Below are 14,750 nucleotides of genomic sequence, written 5' to 3'. Positions count from 1 at the left end.
TAAATACAGTACATGTGAGTTTCTAAGATGTCTTAAAAATGGTGGTTGCTAACCAACAGCTAAAAGAGACAGTAGAGCTTGCAGCAGCCACACCGTCACACCAACACCCCCAGCACAAACAAGAGCAACACAAACAAACAAGTAACATACAGTTCTTTGGTTGTGAATGTTTCATAGCATGATGTTGGCCTTCTACTTATAATGATTGCGTTTAAACTTTGAAAATCATTAAAGTGGTGTTCATTGGTGAAAATTATCTCGTGTGAATCTCATCTATTGGTACTTGCCACTGAATGTATGTTTGGCAGTAATCCAAAACGTCAAAAAAAAAATCCCTTCGGCTCTTGTTTGAGTGTTTTCATTGTGATGCCTACAAAAAAAAAACCCCACTTCATTCTGACAACAAAAAACAGTAAATAAAAAACTTTGAATATTAACATAGTTTTTTGAGCAAGTATGTCTCTGCCAGTCATGACAAACGTGGCTCGTCCTGGCACGGAGAATTGAACTGTCCAGCCTATCAAGATGTCGTTTAGATAAATTCGGTCAGTTTTTTGGTAAAAGCCTGATGGCATGAATTGTATCAAATGTATTCTTCACTTTCAGCAGCAGTTGTTCGACTTCCTGCTATATTTACTTTGTTTTTAGTGGCAGCTCGACTGACGCCCTCGCGTTCCCCTCTCTCTCTCTATCTCGCGCGAGCCGCAGCTCTCCAGAGGACGCGATGACACAGGCGCGCGCACCGCCAAAGCTCGGCTCTGATTGACAGGCCGCTCCGTCCAATCAGAGGATAAAGACCCGCCTACAAGCGGAGTCGCGGCTAATGGTCGCGCGGGGGAGGAGGCTTCCACGCAAATGTGTTGGCAAGGGAGACGCAGCGGTTCATTCATCTTCTTCCACTGAGAGGTGAGTTAATACCAAGGTTGTTTTACATGAGGAAGGAACTGTTGTGGACCCAAACATCAACGTGAGAGGAGCTGTAAAAGACTTAGTTTCACAGCTGTAAGGAGCATATTTCCTCAACTAACACTACAAGGTAAGAAGAGGACATTTTTATTGGCATATGGACTCACTGACCGTCGTGTTAATGGATGAGTGTGTCAGAATGTTTGAAATATTCTCTTTCTTACCTCCTATTCCTAACTAACTGAAGCAATATTTAATTAGTGAATCACTGGTTTGTTTTCCAAGGTGTTGCAGCACAAGGGGGTACTGAACCCTTTCCTCTGTCTGTCAGTGTGTTACACTTAGTGGCTCCGAGAACGAGGCAAGTCAGTGTTTTCACTCCAAGCAGAGATTTGAACATCTTGCTCAAGGACACTTAGGGGCAATCGAACCATCATGGTTCTCTGTTTGAGAGAGAAGAGGATGTCTTGTACAGCGTCAGTACATTTAGATTTCTGCACATCTTGGATGGCTTAAACAGGCACAAATTGCTTCTGCATCGATCAGCTGGGAAGTCAGCGCGAGAATGTCCTTCATGCTCTGGGAGCAATTAATGGTTGAACAAAATACGACTACCTGTGTGTCGCACCAGTGAATCTGGACTCTGTGGTTCACTCAGACACACACACACACACACACACACACACACACACACACACACACACACACACACACACACACACAGTAGGAATAAACTCAGAATGCCCTCTAAGGGGTTGTAACCCCACTTTGTAAAATATGCCCCCACAGCTTCAAAGTCTGCACAATCAACATTGTTGCATCAACCAGTATTTTTAATATTAGAAGTGAAACACATTTTTTCATTTCTGTCTGCAACAGTTGGAATTGGAATCACAACATTTTTCTTAATCTAAAACGTTTCCAAATCATTTGGAAAAGCCAATAAAACATACATTGGAAAACAGGACTTGAGGAAAAACTGGCCTGAATTTCTGAAATTAAAATTATTAAAAAAAAACAAAAAACCATAGAGACCAGGCTCTGCCAGTATCGCTGACACGGCACTATCAATGTCTTATTTTTTCATGGCCTGTAAAATGATTCATGAATTGACATGCGTGTGAGCAGCTATTTAATGTAGTCACAGTGAAGCAGCCCATTATGCTGTTGGAGTCTGGTCAATGTTGGGGAGGCACCGCATTGGAATTGATTTACTGATTTCTGATAGGCTGATATATTAGAGCTGATTAGGCTGATATTATCTGAATTGAGGAATGTTTGTACTACATTCATATTTGTGCACATGAATCACAAGTGAATTTGAAAAATTAACATTTTTCTTTATTTCCACAACATTTAGAAAAACCAGTGAATCAACTATTCTTTGCTGTCCTGATCACTGATGATGAAAGAAGAAGAGACTTGTGCGAATCTCTACATACCAGCCATTGGACCGATCATGACATATGAGAAAAATGATCAATATCTGCTGAAGTAACTGTGCATCCCTACTCTATTTATAACAAACTGATAATATGTTTTGTAAAAGTTATTGATCTGAATCTGTGTGCATCAGCCAGCATTGATGAAATATCAATATATATCTGTAAAAAGCCACTAATGGCCAATAAGATCAACCCAGGTCAGAGAGAGAGAGAGAGAGAGAGAGAGTGCTGGGTGAACAAGTGGTTTAGCTCGATCTCCATAATCCAGTCATGTGGATGACATCAGGACCTGCAGAATCAATGGGGCTCGCTTCAAAATATGCGGCATGCATGCTGCGTGACAGCCCAGGGTTTGCGGCCTTCATGCAGCTGTGCATCAAGGGTCAAGTCGCATGTGTTATTGCATCACAGTAATTTATGCATGCCTTGCTGTGCCTAGGAAAGAAGTAGCGTTCTTTGAGTGGGTCCATGTACAGCATAGATATATGCAAAAAGAAAACTGGCAACTGCACACATATTAGGTCGGTTTCATGACAGGCAACTGGTGGACGTGGCAGCTGAGTGAGGCTCTTCTGCTCCTTGGCGTTTAGCAGCACAGGAGCAGGTCTGGGATGTCAGTCATAGTCTGGAGTTGTTGCTTCAACTTGCCTCTACACTCTCAGGACACAGTGTTTTACTTCTCAAGAGTCAGGCTGATGCAAGTAGTGATGAGCTTCCGCGAGACAGCTATGACAGTGCTACACTTAGCCTTCACAATTCTCTTCCCAGATTCATCAGAAACCACCGCAGTATAACAGCTTCCGCTGTGTTTGAGGTTGATCTTTGATAAGAACCCCCCCACAAAAAGGTTATTTTTCTTATTTCCACCAACTGAATTGCTTTTGTTCTAACGAATGTCCAACAATGCCTCGTCATTCATTACTGAATGTAACACTTCAGTTGATTTATCCATCCATACATCCATTTTCTATACGGCTTATCCATTAGGGGTTGCGGGGGCAGCTGATCCCAGCTGATATAGGGCAAAAGGCAGGACTCAACCAGGATGGGTCACCAGTCCATCGCAGGGCCATCAGGAGCAATAAGGGGTTCAGTATCTTGCTCAAGGATATTTCTGCATGGTCACTGGGGGATGTGAGGATCGAACCAGCAACCCTTCAGATGCGAGACGGCTGCTCAAGCGCCGCACCACGCTGCCCCCTGAATTGATTTACACTCAGATGGGAGACTCAGAGTTTATGGTTTCAGAACAGCTGATTTGAGTTCAAATAATCAACACTGAGTAGGTTCACTGTGAGTTCTGCATCTGGACCATAAAAAGCAAACATTGAAGAAGCCTTGATTCTGTGATTTATCATGGCAACCGCTAACAAAAAGAGGTCAGCATACTTTACCTCCCTGGAATTAGAAATCCTTGAGTACATATGACAAATATGAATATATATTTAAGGCTGGGGCGGCACGGTGGTGCAGGGGTCAGCACTGTCGCCTCACAAGAAGAAGGTTCCAGGTTCAAGTTGTGGCTGGAGCACGTGGTCTTTCTGGGTGAGTCTCCATGTTCTCCCTGTTCCTGCTGGGTTCTCTCTGGTACTCCAGCTTCCTCCACAGTCCAAAGACATCAAGAGGGACCAGGTTAATCCAGACTCTAAATTGATCGTAGGCGTGGCTGGGAGAGCCAATGGTTGTCTGTCTCTATGTGTTGGCCCTGCCATGGACTGGTGACCTGTCCAGGGTGAACCCCGCCTCTCACCCGAAGGCTGCTGGGATAGACTCCAGCCTACCCTTAACAGGATGAGCGGTAGAAAATGGATGGATGGTTGGATGAATGAATGATCCCATGCCCAAGCCAGGGCTTGAACCCAGAACCTGCGTGCTGTGAGGCATCAGTGCTAACCACTGCACCACCGTGCCACCTGAGGTGCAATCGTCTCAGCTAAAAGCAAATGAGGAAGCAGCTTATATGGCACAGATGAATCACATTTAATATAACTAAGTAAATACAATTCATTGGCTATGTCAGCCAGCAGGAGCTCTGGTGTTGCTCGTATGAGGACAGATAAGATTATGCAGATATATGTAGTAGACTGAAGAGAAAAAAAAAAAACCTAAAAATTTTAATACATACATATTTAGTTGAACCCCTGGAGTTAGTCCTCTTTTTCAGGTTTGGATTAACTCATTTCCTTAAAAGGAAAACCCAGACTTTCCTTCATTTCAGGACTCAAGGCCTTCACCTGATTTCTGAAAAAGGCCCCAGGCCATGGAAACGACCATTTGTGTGTCAGAATAAACAGAACCAGTGTGGTTGCTTCAAAACACTGCTACACACCACTGATGTAACACACTGCTCAGTTTCTGTTGTGTTGCACGAGTTCAACAGAACTTTCAGGGTGGAAATATGAAGCTGCTGTTAAACTCAACATCTGTGTGAGGTCTCAGAGAAGGAATGGGGGAACGATCGTTGCACCTCTGAGGTGGATCAACGTCTTTGTGAAAGGGACAACCGGAAAATTGAATTGTTCGTTCTCTAGTGCAGAGATGATGAGTAATCCCGCCTTCGTGTAAACTGCAGACCGCCATGCCATAACTGCGTGTACACTCCTACTCTTTACAAGTACCCGTCTTTTAGATTATTTACCCAAGACTCTGTATAGTCAGCCGTTGTTTTTGTATAGTTTCAGTAAATCTTGGTAGCATTAACATCTCCGCTTAAGTGCACCGTGCATTGTTTAACTTCAGACATCATCGTTTTCCCCATTTTTGGTCTGTTTGAGTTGCCTGAAGCGGCAAGTCTGACTAATACTCAATGCAGAATTTTGGAATTTTAACACATGTAGTGATGGTGGCAGCTTATTTCCTAAAGATACAATAAGTTCAGACTCACACTGGATCATCAATAGATGGGAAAGCACATAAAAGTTTTTTCCTACTCTGAAAGACCTATTTTTCCACACTGTATAATGTATATGCTCAGAACAGTGTGTTGCGTTACGATTGCCTGTCTGTCTCTGCGTGCGTGTCTTCCAGTCTCTTTGTTTCTGTCGGCAGTGACTGATGAATGATGTCTTGACACCTGCAGCCACCTAGCAGTTTTTGTGTATCTTTGTTGCTGTCTCTTCACACTGCATCTATTTGTCTTGTGCGTGGTCATGTGTGGAATCCGACAGTGGCTCATTGTGTGTGTGTGTGTGTGTGTGTGTGTGTGTGTGTGTGTGTGTGTGTGTGTGTGTGTGTATGGGCTTGGGTGAGTATGAGAATGTGTATTTGTGTATTTGTTGGGGGGGGGGGAGGATGTCCCATGACTGATTGACTTATTCACTCCTGTCACATGCTTTATTACACAGGGAGACAGATGTTGGAATTTGAAGTGTGTGTATGTGTGTGTGTGTGTGTGTGTGTGTGTGTGTGTAATAGAGTATGTGTGTGTGTGTGTGTGTGTGTGTGTGCGTGCATGTGTGAGCTCTGATAATAGCCAAGCAAAGAAAAAGCTGTGTGAGTGAGTGAGTTTTGCATCACTGGCTGATAACTAATGAACACATAGAAAATGTCTCCATCTTATATGATGGAGAGGTAACCTAAACCTTCAGGCACGCGTTTCAGAACCAAGGGCCATGAAAAAGATGGTGATGGGATTATAAGTACACAATAAAATTATTTTGTATAGTCAATTAAACCGATTAGGGGTCATAATTTGGTAATTTTTCTGCATAATGGAGTTTCCTTGCTTCTTGGCACAAGCAACAGTTGGCAGACGGCAGCTGCCTGCAGATCAGATTGTTTGCTATTTATGGAAACTCAAAGCTTTTTTGAAGCCGAATCTGTTTTGGAGATAAAAGATAACTTTTATTTAAGGCTGGTTGATTAGATATTCAGAGGTCTTTTTACATCAATGTTTCACAATATCTGTGTATATCTCTTATCTTCACCTAACATTAGATACAATGGGAATTTTTTTTAAAAATAGGGTTGCATGATTTTGAAAAAAAATTGATTATTTTGACTGGTAACGTGAACACGATTTGATTTGCGTTATGAGGCATCATTGCTCCAATTTTCATTGAATTTTTGCGGCGTTAATAAAGGTGTTTTCCTACCTATTTAGAATCTGATTTGTTGGCAGTTTCAACGGCACCACAATATTTAATTTAGAATTACATTTTGACACTCAATAAGCCCTAAACAATCATGTTAAGATCAAATATGCCGCCTCAGTGAAAAATCTTATTTAGTATTTGCTTTTTTATCACAGATTTGGACAGAAAAATGGTGCATCACAATTCTTTATGTTGAAAAAAATTCCACAGTAGACAGTATTTGATATGAATGAATAAACTGCCTAGCCTTGCTTCTGTCGTGAAATAACAACAAGAGCCGTGCTGGTTGAGCTGTAACAGAAGACAGCAAAATATTTCTAAATCTGTATTTTGATGTAATTTCAGCCACTTTCATCAGCAGATGTTAACATTGTCCTTTCCAATGAGGTTCATTGCAATTATTGAGTATTTTCAATGCCATCAGTACTCTTTATCTGGTACATCTTTTAATTACTGAGAAATTTGCTTCTGAGTACGGAGCCAGAAAAGACAGATAACTCCTCTAGTGTGTAGAATTTAGTGGCTTTTAGCTGTCAGTTTTCAGGTTGCATGTCTTTGCTACTGTGCCGTGTTTGGAGTCCAGTGGTGACGACAGGATCAGTTACCAGTTTAATGGATGGGAGACGTAAACAAGGACTCAGTGGAATTGTAGTCTGGGTGTTGTTAGGACCTGGCTCATGAGTTGCAACAAACAGTGGAGAGACCAGGGATGTGAAAAATAGGGTTGGTATTTGAATTAACAAGCAATAAATAAATAACATCTTGAGGGTTAATTAGAAAAGAATGTGCATGGTTAGCTTTGGCAGTAAGAGTGTGGTTAGGCCCGAGGGTTCTCGGACCTCTAAACCACACCTCCTTTAGTCTGGACAAGCGAGTCCATGCGCCACTCAAAGATTCTTGCTCTCCCACTGCAGGCCTAGTGGGGATTACCAATGTACCATTAATCTCACAGCTAACAATTGATTGTCTGGGCTGCAGAAATCATGATGTTTCCTTTCTGTTCTCTGATTTATTCCCGTCCACCCAGACGGCCTGAGAACGGCTGGTGGTACTTGAGTCTCTCAGACACCCAATGCTACTCTCCAGTTTGTGATCTCTTCTCCATCAGTCTCTTGTCTGCAAACAGTAAGTGTTCTCTTACAGTGATATTTCACCAAAAAGGGTATTTTGCCTTTCAAGTAGTTGCTAAGAGGTTTCTGGAGCTCACAAAGCGTTTTTTTCTTCTGCTTCATTACCTCTGGGTGACTCCAGGATGCAGTGAGAACATGCCACATATATTTAGCTACATGCCAGACAGTGAACAACAACCTGTCCAAAAATGTCAACAAACTCCCAAACCCACTGTCTGGTATAATCCATGTCTTCTGTATGCAGCTGTATGCTAAGTAATCCACAAACACTTGGATTTGATCTATAAACAAACATTAACTCCACCGACATGGTGCTAACATGAAGGGGCATTAGGTCACGTTTAGATCACATTAAAATGTGTATGTGCAGATTACTGAGAATATGCTCATTGTGAATGGGTGTAAATGCAACCCTTGAGTTGCTGTGCAAAAGTCTGTTGTCTTTATCGTACTTGTCAGCAAAGGATGGAGGTGAGAAGAGAGGAAACCGTTGCAAAACTGCAGGCTTCCCCGTGTGTGTGTGTGTGTGTGTGTTGTGTAATATCGCGTTTTTGTTTGTCTGTGTACGTGTGCATCCTGACACATTGTCTCTGCCTTAGTATGAAGGCATTGCTGGCATATTGTCATGTTTTACGTGGTATTGCAGCTTTAAGGTGCAGATGGGTTCAGCAGCTGACGATCAGAGCAACACTCAGACGTGACTCATCCTCCGTATGTGTTTAACAATTAAACCAGCAATAAAGAATACGGAGGTCAATAAGTGTTGTCTCAGAGATACCAGAGATGAAGGTTACCTGAGAGACTGACTCATAAGAGCTGACACACACACACACACACACACACACACACACACACACACACACACACACACACACACACACACACACACACAGGCACCAAAACACACAGGGCCGTTTTGTCCCCCGTGTTTCCCCCCAGGCTTGACTTGCAGCCTGGTCTTAATTTAGAGTTTCAACTGTGCAGAGGTGAGCTGCGTTTCTATAGCGATGCATCCTATCTGTTGCAGTCACTGAAGAGATTCATGCAGATTAGAAAAATGCAGAGACACTTCTTCCTATTCTGATAGGGGAAGCGTTGGCATTGCTAGCACAACCGTCAAAACCCATTCCTGTTATTCTCATTAAAATTACTTCCATTAATAGATGTCTCCTACCATATAGAAATTGGTGTTATGGTTCACATTTATGTTATGCCACTAATATGTGTGTGATACATGTGTTCTTACATGCATTGGGATTTTTTTTCAAATCTCAATGTAGGGAAACATGAAGTGTGATGACTATGTATTGTGTTCCTCTTTTAACTGGCAATCACTGGGGCTCGCAAAGACTTGAATAGAGTGTCAGTGTTCAGTTTGTGGTGTAAGCATGTTTCCATTGGTTGTGTTCAGGTATTAATTGTTGTGAAGGAGAAATGTATTGGTGTGGTCAGTAAATGGCTGGGCCAGGAGCTGGTGATGTGCAAATTATGAATGAGATACCTGGGAGTGTCAGCGGGACTCAGTCAAAGTTCTGTAATGTTATACATGTGATGATGTGATACCTTTCAAGTTTATCCCTGAAAACTGATTTAATTTTCTGGATTAAAAAAAATTGTCTGTCGGCAACTCATTATGCAGGCCTTTCTGAAAACCTCTTCAGATCTGGGTGCCGAATTGAGTGCAGTAGGGATGAAGCATTTTTGAAAGCTAACTAAGTTAGCATCACTATGAATTCCCTCAACAAAAAAGAAATTGCAAACAACATTCTTACTTTAGACGTTCGATCCTTGCCGTGCAGCTCCTACAGCACGATGACCTTCACAAATGAACACAACTTTTATGGTGTTTGCAGCATGAAGCAGTTCAAGCTGCAACGCTGATGTTGCGAGGAATGAACCTGACCATCGATACATCATTTCACCGTCAGCACAACCAGCTTTGCACATGTAGACATTAGTAAATTTGTTTTATCCCATGATTAAGAACCGTCATCAGAAACACTTCATGAGTGTGATGTTAGCTGATGTGTCCTATTTCATTGAACAAAATGTTAAACTATCATAAACGCGTGTGAATGGCAGACCTTATTTTTAGGCATTTAGCTTGAGACAAAGTAAGCAGACATTTAACAATGATAAATTACTTTTAAGTTTCAGGACTCGTTCCTCTACCACTCTAGTTGTTAATTATTTGTGATGAAAAAGCAAAATAATTCTGGTATAAAGCCTTATTCTTGATTTAACCGCGAGCGATGGGTGTGGTTTGGGACATGGTGCTCTGAACCAAGAACCTGGAGGTTGCGTGCACATTCCAAGATGTTTACGGAGAACAGATTCATTCCTCAGGTTCCTACTAGACTGACCATTAAGAAGACTCGTCATCCTCGGTGAACTGATTTTAAATTTCCAAAGAGCCTTCAACACTTTTCAATGTCCAAGCATAATTGTTCATTCTATGATGCAAAGATTTCACTCTTAATTTCTTTCAAGTCTCAAGTAAATGAGGGATTGAAGCGTTCTGTCCACTCAAACCTCTCCACACTTGTCCACAGAAGCTGTCCGGTCAGGGCAGCTCCTTCTGAAACAAAAGGACAAATATTTCATGTATGCTCAATGGAAATAGATTAACCTTGATTTCATTTATTGATTCATTGATTGACTGACATCAAGGCCAAGGGTAATCTGCCTGTAGTGAAACCAGCATGCTCATAGCAACAGTGGACGCCCTGATAGATACAGTTAATGACTGCGGAACATAACAGGAAATATGTTTTGGATCAGCTGCTGTCTGTGGGAATCATCACACCTCAGTGAGAGCACCAGAGAGAAATTAAGGAGCTTCCCCCGGAGGATGCTCCTGCTTGTGTGTCGGACACATACGTTTGACCAAAGGGAGACGTGTTAGCGATGTACATCAAAAATGCTTCAGGTGCAGATTGCTAGCTGAAATTACAGCCTTTGCAATCTGTCTTCTTTCATTTGCCTTTTTTTTTTTTTTTTTAATCTGTGTGATCTATACAAACCCTGCACATTGGGTCGTATGTGCCATTTTTTTTATTCCTTGCAAAAATTTGCAATATGAGTCAAAACACCCACATCAGGGCACTGTGCTCTGCATCACGGAGCCATGATTAGCGTTAGCCGTTGTCCTGTGATCAGTTGGTTTCTCTCTCTTTTCTGCCAGAGTGGATTGAATCAGCGTGTCAAGGCTGCGTTGGAGATCCCAGCGTGGTGTGAAATGGATGTGCCGCTTCATTCTCTAGTTTGTGCACGCTCAGTGTTTGAACTTTCTTGAGATTCTTTGAAATTGTTCCATCATTGTACTGAGTTTATTGCAAACACATGCTGTGAGTGGTCTTTTGAGAGGCTTGTGATGATATCCGTGTCATTAACATCGCATGAGGTTGTGTAAGTACAATTTCTTCGGAAACATACAGAATTTCCCACAACCTTTAACGGATAAGCAGTATAGAAAATGGATGGATGGAAGGATGGAAGCACAGAACTGAAGTCTTGTCTCAGATCTGTAGCTCAGATATTTGAGAGACATAGACATCAGTAGATTTGTGTAACTGTAAAACGACTGTAAAACATCACGATACATACCCAGTCAACAGACCATAATGTCTCCATGCTGGATTAGGAGGGTTCATTCTGCATGGAGCTCAACAGGTCAACATGCAGATTTTGATAAACCCAGACATCAGCTAGCCAAACAGCCAGCTGTATTGGTTTTTAAATTGCTTTGACAAGACAACACATTGTCCTGTTTCACTTTTTGAGCTGCCCCAAAGGCTTTACTAGTTATATCCGAATAGGCTGTTGGTCCATCTTCCTATGCTCTTTTCTTTTTCTCTCTGCAACTAAAACACACACACTTAGATACCAGAGATGAAGGTTACCTGAGAGACTGACTCATAACCACACTCAAACACACACACACACACACACACACGCACACACACACACACACACACACACACACACAAACACAGCACATTGTACTTCATCATAGCAAGGGCTGGTATTTGACTGGTATCCTATTGATTATTTCCATCCCTGTCGCTGCCACAGTCTATTGTATTTTTTCCACTTTCACAAAGGTTATTGCCTTTGCACTCTCAAAACACACACACACACACACACACACACACACACACACACACACACATACACACACAAGGGCATGGGGTAGTGGGGAAGCAGGGGAAGGGGTGGGTGATTACTGCATGGGAGGCCCAGTTTCCCATTTTTGCTCTCTTTCCAACTCAATTACCGCTTTTGCCAGCTAATCATTTTCAGTCACAGGGACACCAACACATTTTCCCTCTGGGCAACATTCAGTTCAACCTAACCTCAGAAAAGCGGCAGTGAAAGCCCACTGTTTTCTTATTCTAACTCTGTAAAATGGCAAAAAAAAGTGACATAATTCTACTGTTGGTGATATTAACTGCTCAATATTTGTGGCAACATGATTAGCTTAGTTTTTGTTGATTGTACCTTTTGAATTTACTGTCTGAACCTTCTATCAATCCAAAGAAAAGCCCTTCTAAGAAAAATCTACATCTGTTCACATTTACGCCATATTTGTAACACTTTTGCTGCGTTACTTTTTTCAGTACTTTTCCAATTTTGATATTTTCAGTTCTCATGGAAGAAGGAAGGAAGAAGTGAAGGAAGTAGCTTACAGACTTTTGGCCTGTTTGCTCTTCAACTCAGTTGGCTAATTTGATCGAGATGGTTTGATAGTGGTTTCATGTATGTAATTGTTTGCTGACTGAGATTTTTGGGGGGCAAAGACTGTTGCTACCTGGGTGTTATATCATGGAAATGTGCAGTCACTCTGTGTGTCATGAAGGTGAGGAAAGAGAGGGACCAGGCCAGGCTCAGGCAAGTCTTTAAGAACCACAACTCAAGTGCTGGTTTCAACAGTATAGCATGCTTATAATTTAGAACTGATGCCCAATGATTAGATATAAGCTGCTGTTTGAGTTGTGCATGTCTCTGAGGGTCCAGGTGGGCTACTGCTTGCCATGGTAATCTTGGCATTTCAAATGTAAAATTATAAAAAAACAAAACAAAAAACAAAACAAAAACTGAGTAGTGCACAAAACAATGCGCTAACTTGAAGAGAATCAAAGAGTTGTGAAATCAAACTTCTCTATTGACCCATTGAACTTATGTCATCTGGTCCTGTCAGAAGAGCCACCGCCATTGATGAATCGCTTGTGCCATCCGTGATAAGTGCCTTGAGTTGGCCAAAACAGCCATCAAACTGTAAAGTTTATTGATGCTGACTCTGGTTGCAAACACGTTTAACTAGCTTATCCAATCAGCTGGATCACTGTCAGGATGGGCTGCCAGACATGTCCAAACATCCACACAGCGACACACACACACACACACACACACACACACACACACACACACACACACACACACACACACACACACACACACGCGCGCGCGCTCTCTTTTGCATTTACAACTCAGATTAGACTTAGTTGATTATCAGTGTGACAGCAAGGATCAACTTGCTTTAACGCCCCTTCAGCCTCAATAAGATACGCGTCCTCTTTTATTGAACGCTTGTTGGTACAATTTTCTACAAGTCCTGCTTCTCCGCCTGCCACCTCCCATCTTTCCTCATCCTAGCTTCATCTTCTTTTCGCTGCCTGTCTCTCTCTATTTGTCTTTTCTTTCACAGGTGTCAATCCACTTCCTGCATCCTCACTCTCCAAACAGCCTATCCACCTCTTCTTTTTCCTTGTATGTCATTTTCATGTCCCTGCCAGGATGTCTCTAACCTGGCAGCCTGTGTGTATGATGGAGCTCGTATGTCCTGTCATGTTTGTGTGTTTCCTAACGTGTGTGCCTACGTGACTGCTGTGTGATGGTGTGAACAGATTGTCAAAGATAACAACAGCAGCATACCACCAAGCCAACTGATCCCTCTGATGGGATGTGCAGAGCAAGCACGCAGGGCTGTATCTCTTGCAGCATTCAGTGAATGAACTTATTCATAGTTTGAGACTTAAATCCACACACATTAGCTCAAAATAAATGGATGTCTCTTGGGATTAGTGTCTCTGTTAAGCTGTAAAGTTTCATAACTCTGAGAAACCATAGCTGGCCACCAACTTCATCAATAAATGTGGCTTAGCAGATGTGAATGGTAAAGGTTGGTGTCGTGGATGTTCAGAAACTAAATGTTAAGGATGCGCTGAATTGGCTGCCAGATATGCTAGAAGTTGGGATGCCTTGCTCAGGAGTTTTTTTTTCCACTTATTTAATTTTTTGAACAAAGGCTGGCACCCAAAACCCAGCAATCATTTATGACCTCTGTTAGCTCTCTTTGAGTTGACTGCTTCTTCACATGACCTTTTTCATGTTTTGTTTTTTTTTAGGTTATTTTAAGTGCTGGCTCTTCAGCTCTGTTTATTCTCTTATCTCTGTGTCCACAGGCTTTCTTTGCTTTATCCCAGCAACAGGCATTGCGAAGCAAAAGCCATAATCATGTGAGCATTCACATGAATGCACATCTTTAATACAGGCTTATTTAAGACTAGGCTGAAGTTTTTGGTTTGTCCAGAAGTAATCCTCCTCATCCTCTCTTACAAAGTTGGCCATCATTAATAGCAGCAACTCCTCTTACAGTGGGGCTGTACCCAGCAGCATTTGTCTTGTGGATCATGTCTTGTGGTTGTAAATTTCATATGTTCTGCACAACTCTAGATTAATGCTGGCAAGGAGGATTTTGAAAAAGGTATACTAACATGCCAGCTGGTCTCTGAGGGTCTCAGCTCCCGAGTGCAGCCCAGAGGATATAATGGTATCTGTCTTCTTGTTTGGATCTGGGGAAGATGGACAATAAGTTAGCTTCCCAAAATATTTTCAACAGAGACTAACTTAGTAGTTAAGACCAAGCATAGTGAAGTCAGCAGCTGCAGTTTGTCCAATGAGACTGTATAAACACCACAGAACAAATGAACTCATTAGCTGTTGTAATACCGAAGGCTATGTCTTTGTACCACACTGTTTTTGAAACTGCATACATATTTTATTAGTACCAACTGACTTGGCCAAACTAATGTAGCATGCAGCACGCAGAAAAAAGTAAAACCTGAAGCATTTGAAATTCTGGATGTCATAATGGTTTGGGATAACTCTCCAAC

The 14,750-nt window shown here is 42.0% G+C and overlaps 1 protein-coding gene across 2 annotated transcripts in view; it reads left to right on the top strand.

The window, feature by feature from the left end:
- Positions 1–870: 870 nt before the first annotated feature.
- Positions 871–14,750, top strand: part of LOC147241168 (hippocalcin-like protein 4) — an 85,662-nt gene continuing 71,782 nt past the window's right edge. The window contains exons 1-2 of one of the 2 annotated variants that reach the window (XM_086193847.1): positions 871–1,036; positions 7,473–7,570. The gene's annotated coding sequence lies outside the window, so the exon portion shown is untranslated. The remainder of the gene's footprint in view (positions 1,037–7,472; positions 7,571–14,750) is intronic. The other variant, XM_086193846.1, reaches the window with a different exon arrangement.

This window comes from Aulostomus chinensis, chromosome 22 (assembly GCF_037954235.1).
Source record: "Aulostomus chinensis isolate RoL2024-O1b breed Wild chromosome 22, RoL_Achi_v1.0, whole genome shotgun sequence".
Lineage (NCBI taxonomy): Eukaryota > Metazoa > Chordata > Actinopteri > Syngnathiformes > Aulostomidae > Aulostomus > Aulostomus chinensis.
The sequence above is the reverse complement of the archived record's forward strand: the minus strand, read 5'-3'. Positions and strand labels throughout refer to the sequence as shown.